Genomic DNA, 8,935 nt, shown 5'->3' with positions numbered 1-8,935 from the left:
CCAAAAATATAGTGTTTTGGGACACTCTGACCTCCCCAACCTTCCCTGGGGACCCCAAGAACCCAAATCCCTTGGGTTCTTAAAACAAGGAGAAATAAACCATTCCCCCTTCTTTCCCCCTCCCAGACTTTCCCTCCCTGGGCTATCCTGAGAGACTACTGATCCAAACTCTTTAAATCACAATACAGAGAAGCATGTCCCTTCCCTTCCACAAAGAGGCAAACAGATTCAAGGAAAACAGAGAGAGATTCTACCTCTCCCCCCTCCCATCTCCCCCACCAGTCCTGGTGAGTTATCCCAATCCCCTGGGATAAAACAAGGAAAACATGAAAAAAAAATCAATCAGGTTCTCTAAAAAGAAATCTTTTAATAAAAGAAAGGAAAAAGTAAAGAATTATCTTTGTAACTTCAAGATGTAAATACTACAGGATCCTATAGCTTACAGACACCAGAAAGAAACTTTCCCCCCAGTACCAATACAAATCAAAATATTCCCAGCAACTACACATATAAAAGGCAACCAGCCAGATCCACATTTGCAAATAGAGACAAACAATAAAAAAAAGACTAAAATCTCCTGTTCTTACTTACTATTTGAACAGAAACCTAGAGAGCCTGTAGTAATGTCTGGTCTCTCTCAGACCCCCAAGAGAAAAACACACAACGGACAAAGAACCCACACAAAAGATTCCCTCCACCCAAATTTAAAAATATCTTGTCTCCTGATTGGTCCTCTGGTCAGGTGTTTGGTTCCCTATTTGTTAACCCTTTACAGGTAAAAGAGACATTAATCCTTAACAATCTGTTTATGACAGGTCCCATGGCAAATGGCTTTGGCAGCATCAAGTGGGTCCATCACTGCAGGGGAAGGTTGGGGTAGTGTCTGAGATCGGAGTGAGGATGAGGAGTCGGGTGTCGATGCCTAAGAACGGGGGATGGAATTCACCTCCCTAACCTTCTGCCGAGCCCAGCAACTAGGGATTTATCCAGCTTAGTGAATTTGACTCTGGGTGACTTTGAGCCAGCCACTGAAAGATCCTCGTGCTCTAGGTTCCACACTGGCTACAGGAGTTTACTAGTATTCCCTCCCCAGACTGCTGGGGGCAGCCAGGGACAATTAGTGGGTTATGGGAATTAGAAGATGAAAATTCATTAAGAACGATGATATTCGTGTGTTTATTATGAAATCCCCAGACACCCACCAATCCTCATCCTCCTTCCAATGAGCTATAAATATCTAAGGGACTCAGCTATTGATCCTCCAGTGAGTTCCTGCCCTTCCCCATTTTCTATAGCAGCACTTTTACGAACAGGCCAGGGGAACATGTCAATACTTTGAACACAATTCCAGGAGCTGCTGAGCATGGACAAGTTAAAATGAAACCAAGGTTCTGTCTCTTTCCCAGTGCAAAATAACAGACACTTCCCAGAAATCTAAAACGGCCACTTCATAACTGATAGAATCTTATTCATCTATTCACTTCTGGGAATTACCAATAAAAGAAACACCCCAGTGAAGTTGATACCCTGAGAGAAAGATCTCATGTGTCTTTATAAATTGGTATAATCTAATCTGGGACTTTATACACTAAAATGCCTTATTTGTTGCCCTATGGCGATTGCCTGGTGTCACTACAAGGCAGAATTAAGGTTAGTGCCTTAGCTGTGAATTTCCATCTCCTAGCATATTGCGATTGCTGTTAAGTGGGTTTGGCAAAATTCATTTTGTCTATTTCTTTCTTTTAATTTTAATAGATGATATTGAGATTTATTTTTAAGCTCTTTTTTCAATGTTTACAATTTCAATGTTCAGAGCTGTGGGAAGTTATGGGGGTCGTCAGACAACAATTATTTAATTACAGTAAATGTTGAGATTCCAAAAGCCAAATCATATAACTGTTCCCAGAGAAACTGTCATTGTCACATGCAAAATATACAGTGTAAATATCCTTAAATCAAACTCAGCTTTCTCCAGAAGCATTTCTGTATATTACCTATATAAATATTTTTCATCTCTGTGTGTGTACAGTGAAATCAACATTTACAGCAATTAATAACAATCCAATCCTTTCAAGCGTCATTTTAAGTAATGAAGTACTTGAATTCTTTCACTTCCTGGACTGTAATGTTTCATTTCAGGATAATTACATCCTCCCTGTGATGTATTTCACTCTCAGTACCGTAACCCCATTGTGATGCAGCTCCTGTCTGGGAGCTCTGCTGAGGCCAGTGGCATTATGATCAGAAGGTGACACTCTGACACATAAGCAGAGACACATGGGGGAGAGGGGAGGATGAGGTAACATGGAAGCTATCGTTCCTTGAAATCTAAATAGTGCCAGCGTGAGAGACAGTGGTTAACGCAGGTGCCTTAGGGGCTGCAGCGCCAATCCCCTGCCTGGACAAGGGGGATGAAGAACTGCAGGAGAAGTGGGTTATGCTGGGAGAGGGCACAGCTGATGTGGGACTGGGAGTTGAGTTGACTGAGAAGCCAGAATTCATTGGGGGTTGGGACAAGAAAACAGGACTGGGTAGAGGCACTTCTGTGTATTTTCTCCCTATTTGCCATCCTGTCATGTATTTAATTTAGAAACTTTTCATTCACTTATAAACACATTGGAGCTAAGCTGTGTAGATCGTGCCAGAGAAACATGATCTATTTCTGTGGGAAGGTAACTAATTTTTCACCTAGTAGGGTCCAGGGAGAGCTCCCTGGTAGAAAGCCCAACACCCTCCTCCTTTTGAGGAGCTGGATATTAAGGGAGGGGAATCTCCCCTAAACCTGACTAATGGGTGTCCCCTTCATATCTCACAGCAGCCGCTGGTTAGTCGGGTTGGGCTCCAGCACTATAGGTCTGGTCAGTTTTCCCAGCCCCATGTAGCTGGGTTATTTTCTGCTCCACAAACTAGAGCATTTCCACTACCAAACTTCATGGGTCTGTTCCTAGAATCTAGGCCACTTATAAATAACTCCCAGCAGGTTTAGCACACTCCGTCCTCCTCCCTTTCTCCACCCTGTGAATTTCCTGCCCCGCTCCAACCTCCAAACCAGACTGTGCAAACCTTCCCATCTCTGCTGTATTTGCTGTCCCTCTCCTCCAGCAGGAACTCACCTAAAACTCCCCAATAATCTCTACCTGAGTTGGCTCCACTGCAGCCATTTGTCCCCTGTCCCATGGGAGGACTGGATGAGCTGGAGCAAAACATGGATGTCATTCTGCAGCCTGTCAGGGGGAGAAGGGCAGTTGTGGGGATTTCAGAACCAGTTTTAGTTTGTTTCACATTAGAACTCCCCCAGGCCCTTTCTCTGCAAACAGACATCTTAGATTCTGCCATGCTGAGAAAATTCCTGATGTCTTTCTTACAATGCAGACCTGGCCCCCTCCTGCCAGGCTAAACCCACAGAGACATTTTTAACCTCCCTTCTCCCTCCCCTCACCCCATAACAAAGTTTCTGAACACAAGGCTAGAAAAGCGCAGAACCAAAGGAGCCACTGTGGAGGATTCCCTCGGACGCTGACCCCATGGCAGCCACACCCCAGCCGGGTGAATATGGAGTCAGGAACTGGCTTTTCCTCTGTCTGATCCTTGTTTTGTTCACTGGAAAGTGATTCTGCCCAGGGGTGCAGCAATACATGTGTCTGGGTAGACTATAGAGCTGGAAATCTCTCCCCCAACTCATTTCTCCCACTGCCTCTTTCAGTCTCCCCTTCCCCTGTCCTGTCTCCCTGCCCCTCTGGCTGAGAAAGTCCCATTCCTAGGGGCTTTGCTTTCCCATGGCTGGATTTTCTCCTGGCAATTGCTAATGGGAGAAGAAAGGAGGAGGGGCTCTTTGTGCAGAGTCCCTTTCACATCAGTCACCAGCATTTTCCCCAAGGTCTTTCAGTTACCTGGAGACTCTGGGTCAGATTTTAGTATTAACAGGGCCCAGGGCTGCCCTATGGAGCTAGTACCAGCTAGAGAAAGTCGTCATCTGGGCCGGGCAGAGAAGAAGCTTTAATTAAGGTCACATCCCAGCACAGAATCCCCACTGGGGGAACAGCAGCTGCTAAGCCTGGTCTTCCAGATCACAATGGAGGCTGCAGTGTCTGACCCAGGAAGCTGAACCTCAATATCCTGAGCAGAAAGGGACAGAGCGTTTGAGCAGCTTTTCTCCTTTAGCTCTCTGGGGAGAGCAGCTAATGAGAGCCCCTCCTCACAGGGAGAATTGCTGATCTCATTTGCCCACTGTCCATCTGGAGTCACTCCTTGTCTCTGTATGCAGTGACTCTGGATTAACAATAGTCTTGACGAAACCAGATTTCAGAAAGAATTAGTCCAGAATGCTGTGGAAGAGACCATTGTGTGGCAGTGCTCACCCCCTTCTCACCTCCCTCACCCCCCAGATCTAGGACAAGGACTGGGGAAATGAATTTTCCCAGTGGAACTGGAAGTTCCTGCAGTTTTCAAGAGAGGAGAAAAGCAAAATCTGTGATTTCACCTCACAGAGTTTGAGAAGTGGTTAGAAAGTTATCACAGTGACCGGGCATTTGGCTGGGGAATGCTGGGCAGTGCTTCGAGCCAGGATTCTTAAACAACCAGAGAGAAGGAACATGGTTAGTAGCAGCCCCCAGAGCCTCCATCCGGGGGGGGCCTCCAGACACCCCTAGTACCCACAGCCCAGACCCCACAGCCAAGGTTCCATTACATATTCCCCGTGCCCAGCCCCCAGAGTCCCTGGCCAAGGACCCCAGATACCTCTCTGAGTCCCACCGGCCAGGGAACCCCCACCAGACCATCACTTCCAGGCTGGTAATCTCAAAGGGTTCCCGCCACCAAGAGTCCCCAGCAGCAAAGCACCACCTCAATGGGAAGTCAGTCCCTCACTGCCTGCCTGCCTAGGACCCCCCACCTGTCCTCCACCAGGATCTGCCATGCTGTTTGCCTGGCACCCCCTCCTCCCCCCAGAGGGTCCCACTGATTCTTTTCAGCAGCACCCCTCACACTGCTTGCCTCACATTCCCTGACCTAACATCAGGGATTTCCCCCACCCCCCTGCCAAGCTTTGTGCTCTGGGCATGGCAGTGATCCCAGGAGTCAGCAGGGGAAGCCCAGACAGAGCCCCTGGCACAGCACCAGGCTCCCTCTAACCCCCTGTCCCACCTCCCCAAGAGACACCCACCCCCGCTGTTCTGCAGCCAACAGGCCCTCAGCAATACCCACCTCCAGGGCCCAAAACCTCAGTGCTGGGCACATCAGAACCACCCCCCAAAACCTCAAACCTCCAGAACCCACTAACCTAACTAGGGTACCCCCTGTCCAGAGGCCTCCCCTTACCACTATGCCCCTCCAGCTCCAGCTGCAATCTCACCACACAGACGATCCCTGTAACAGTTTGTGTCATGGGGTTTGGGATACTTCTGGACCCACACTGCATTCAGAGAGACCTCCTCATCCTGTGCCAGCTGGAGAAAAGAAAAAGGTCCAGCCAACTCTTCTGTTACCAGCTGGGAACCACTGATTCCCCATACCGGGGGAGGCCTCTGGATTTGATGGATATTAAATATGTGACTGCCCTCTTTCATCGGCAAACATTTTAACAGACATAAAGGGGGGAACAAATGATTCTCCAAGGAGAGGGGAAAGATGATCACTGTACAGTTTAACCCCCTGCGATCTCCAGGATGGACAACGACTCAGGGCAACAGGTTCCCTCGAAGTACAGAGAAGTTACTGGGATTTAGAAACATGGGGAACAGCCCCAAACCCGAGAGGATTTTTAATTTACATTTTATAGTGACATAGAAAGAGGGAAAATCTGAGATATGAGATCAATGTTCAGAAATGAAAGAGAAGGGGTGGAAATCTGAGGGATTTTGATCCATTTTTGCAAATTATAGAGAGAAAAGTGGAAAATCAGAGGGATTTTATATCAGTTGTTGATAGATAAAATATGAGTGTGTTTCACATAAATATTTGATAAATGAATACAGAGGAAATGGGCAACATTTGCAAACATTTTCTATCCATGTTCAAGAAGCTGAGAAAAGGTGTAAATCTGAGATTTTCTTAGTATTTTATAATTAGACAGACCAGGAAAAATCTCAGGGCATATTCAGTTAGAAATAGACAACTAGAGAAAAAGTGGGGCAAATGTTTAGGATATTTCATATCAATCTTTGAGATTCGCAGAGAATATGTGTCACTAACTACACAACTGATAACATGAGAGAAATACACCAAGATCAGAGGGGATTTTCTATTGGTATTAACTAGTGGAAAAGGGAGACTATTTGACTGGATTTTATATGACTGTCCAATACATAAACACAAAGTGATGGGTCCCCCCCACTGCCACCATTCACGTGGGCAGCAGAGAACCCTTTGAGGAGCTGATTAAAGAGGACAAGGGAGGGGGAGCTGGAAGAGGACTGCAGTGGGGGATGGGCAGGCGACTGGTAACTGGGGGCAACTGTGCTGACATTTTGGGGCAGCAAGTGGGATTGGGAAACCAGGATCTGGACAGTCCCCACAGGGGACACGTGCTCCTCCTTTCCCCACCCTGGCAGAGAACGGGCATCTCATCCCATCCCCACTCCAGGGCAGCCATGTTTTGGGGAATGACTCAGGGCAACAATTTCCCACCTTAACAAGGACAAATCGCTGCAGATAGAATGGGTGGGAAAATCCCCCACATCGGAGAGATTTTAAATTGACATTGGAGAATTATGGAGAGGACAGGGGGAAATCAGGAGAGACAAGAGAAGTGATCATTTAAGGGGAAAGGAGCAGTAGCGGATTTATCATGGTGCCACTGGCACCAGGCCCACACTCCAGTGGGGGCCCCGGTGAGGCCTACTCTTCCCCACTCCCCGTTTTCTCCTGTGGGGGACAGAAGCTTGGTGCTGCTGGCACTGAAGTTCCTGCTGCAGTAGGGCAGCCAAGCTCCCCGTCCCCTGCCTCTTCTCACAGCTTGCTGTGTTCCCGCCCTCCCCCTCCCTGCTGCCGATCAGCTGTTTGCCAGCAGGAGGGAGGGGGAAAAGCGGAGCCACAGCATGGTCATTGCTTGGGAGAGGAGGCAGAGAAGGGGCGAGGGCGGGGCCTTGGGGAAGGGCACAGGCCAAGGGATGTGCTGGCTGTGGGTTCTCGCAGCCCCCACTGGCCTGGAGCAGCAAACCCCGGCCAGTGGGAGCCACGATTAGCCGACCTGCAGACATGGTAAGTGAACAATCTGGCCCACCAGGGGGCTTACCCTAGCAGGCCGAAGGTTGCAGATCCTGGGATAGGGGAAGCAGAGGCCCAGCCTCAGCATGTGGATCCCCTTGGCAGCAGCTGGAGCTCCCCTGTTAAACAAGCCCATCAAACTCTCACCCTGACAAGCCCCACCTCCCCTGCATCTGTACCACCTCAATGAGCCCCCCAGACACCCTCCCCACTGAGCCCCAACCACCTATACTTAGACCCCCACCCAAATGAACCCCTGCACCCAGACTCCCCCCCACCCACTGAGCTCCAATCACTCTCACTTGGTCCTCCCTGCAGACTCCCATTGCCCCTGCACCTGGCACCTCCCTGTGCATCCAGATCCCCCACTGAGCTGCCTGCACCCAGACTGCCCCCCACAGAACCTTCTTAACCCCCCCACAGAACCCTCTTACCCCCATCTGGATACCCCCACACTAAGTCCCTCTGCACTTGGATCCTGCTGCCAGGCTGAGCCTCCCTGCTCACATCTGGTGTGCCTGGTGCAAAAGGGGTAGGGCCGCAGGGTGTTTCTGTGGCAGGAATGGCCCCTGTTCTGTGTCAGGGTCAGGTTCAGCCTCACCACCACGTAAGTCCCTGTCCCAAGGGGTTGGGGAAGGCTGCAGGGTATTCTCCCACCTCCATGCAGCCAGTGGCCTGTGCTCCCCCCTGCCATGGTGGAGCTTCCATATTTATTTATTGTAAAACAAAAAACAAACAAACAAAAACCACAGAATTTTAAAATATTATGCACAGAATTTGATGCCGGAATCTCTCAGGAATATTCACTGTACAGCTGTGATGGTGGGACTGTGAAGGGGGTTCTGGACAGTAGGGGATCTGTGAGTAGGGGTGGTGGGCAGGGGGTATGGTGTGCAGGGTGCTGTGCAGTTGTGGTGGGAGGCCAGTGGGAGGGATCTCTAGGCAGGGGGTGCTGGGCAAGGGACCTGTGGGGGAAGTCTCTGGTTGAGGGGGTGCTGGTATAAGGGCAGGGCACTGGGGCAGTGTGGAAGGGGCAGGTTGGCAGCACAGGGCTGGGAGGCGGCAGGGTGCATCTAGCAGTTTTGGGTTTATAAACAGCACCCTTGTGCTGGGCTGAGTGGGGCCACTCATTGCACTGTGCCTCATTGTCCCCAACCGGCCCCTCGCTCTGCAGACCCCCCATCACATGCCCTATTTCCCCAACGGAGGCCCTGTCAAGTATTAATCCTCAATTTGAACATTAGAGTTCAAATATAAGGTACTCGCATGAAGTTCTCTAAGCTTAATCTCCAGCTTAGATCTGATAGGCTGCCACCAGGTCAGGAATTAATGGGGCCTGACCCCCCCTTTCTTCTCTCTGGTGTCCCCCTCCCTCCCTTGGGGGGACACCCAGATTCCAAATCCCTTGGATGCTAAAAGCAGGGAAGATAACCCCTTCCCCCCCCTCCTTCTCAGGCTTTCCTTTTGGTCTAGCCTGCGTGTACCAAGAAACCGGTTTTTCTGCTTCCCTCAGGACAATTGAGATGCAAAATACCAACAGCTTGGCTCTGCCTGTTCCTGCCCTCCCGAGAGGGGGGTAGATACCTGATACAGAGGTTTCAATTTCTCTGCCTTACTAGAAAAAGAACTTCCACAAGTTTTGAAAAAAAGAAAGCTTTATATAGAAAAAGAGACAATACAGACTAATAACTTGCATAACCATTTATACAGGCTCCTACTTAAGAAAATCTGA

This window comes from Chelonoidis abingdonii, chromosome 11, assembly GCF_003597395.2.
Source record: "Chelonoidis abingdonii isolate Lonesome George chromosome 11, CheloAbing_2.0, whole genome shotgun sequence".
Taxonomy (NCBI): Eukaryota; Metazoa; Chordata; order Testudines; family Testudinidae; genus Chelonoidis; species Chelonoidis abingdonii.
The sequence above is the reverse complement of the archived record's forward strand: the minus strand, read 5'-3'. Positions refer to the sequence as shown.